Here is a 652-nt window from a genome sequence, read left to right as displayed (position 1 = left end):
TCAGGACTCTGCCTTAGATTCTGTCTCCCTCTCTGCCCCTCATCTACTAACACTCTGTCTCTCTGCCTCTCTCTCTTAAAATTAAACATTAAAAAATAAATAAAACATTCCTTAAATGACTGTAGGATAATTGTTAATGAAATTACTACCCTTGCCACAACTAAGAGATTTTGTAACAAACATCATAGATACCAAAGATGTTAAAAACCTGCCTGAGGACCTGGATACTTAATAAATGCACTGATGGGTAACTCATTTCAAGACATTGTTGAGTAAGCTGGATAATAACATAGAATTGCCCTTTTCTTTTATCCTTCACAGCCTTAAGCTGTGAATAGAGAATATTATAAAAATTAGTCATTTCTTATAAGAATTCAGATGTATTTAATATTCAACTGAATAAACTCATCAAAAAGTGATCAACTCCAATATGTAACTTTACTTCTGGGTAATAATGAAAAATACCAGACTATTTGTTTCTTCCAAAAATAAAAATAAAAAGACCTCATTTCTCAAGATACTTCTTCTAAAAGAATTCCTTGAGTTTTCAAAGTCAAAAGACAATCTTGAGATTTTACTACAAAATACAATGAAATAGCAATTTTCATAAAAATATGAAATTAGTGTATCTTTTGGTTCACTGGCTTTCAGT

General features: G+C 30.7%; 1 protein-coding gene across 1 annotated transcript in view; it reads right to left on the bottom strand.

Annotated features, from left to right (window-relative positions):
* The window catches only part of LOC144245678 (ubiquitin carboxyl-terminal hydrolase 9X-like), a 137,960-nt gene that overhangs the window by 129,528 nt on the left and 7,780 nt on the right, over nt 1–652 (bottom strand).

The sequence above is a fragment of the Crocuta crocuta genome, unplaced genomic scaffold (genome assembly GCF_008692635.1).
Source record: "Crocuta crocuta isolate KB4526 unplaced genomic scaffold, BGI_CrCroc_1.0 scaffold2088, whole genome shotgun sequence".
Lineage (NCBI taxonomy): Eukaryota > Metazoa > Chordata > Mammalia > Carnivora > Hyaenidae > Crocuta > Crocuta crocuta.
The sequence above is the reverse complement of the archived record's forward strand: the minus strand, read 5'-3'. Positions and strand labels throughout refer to the sequence as shown.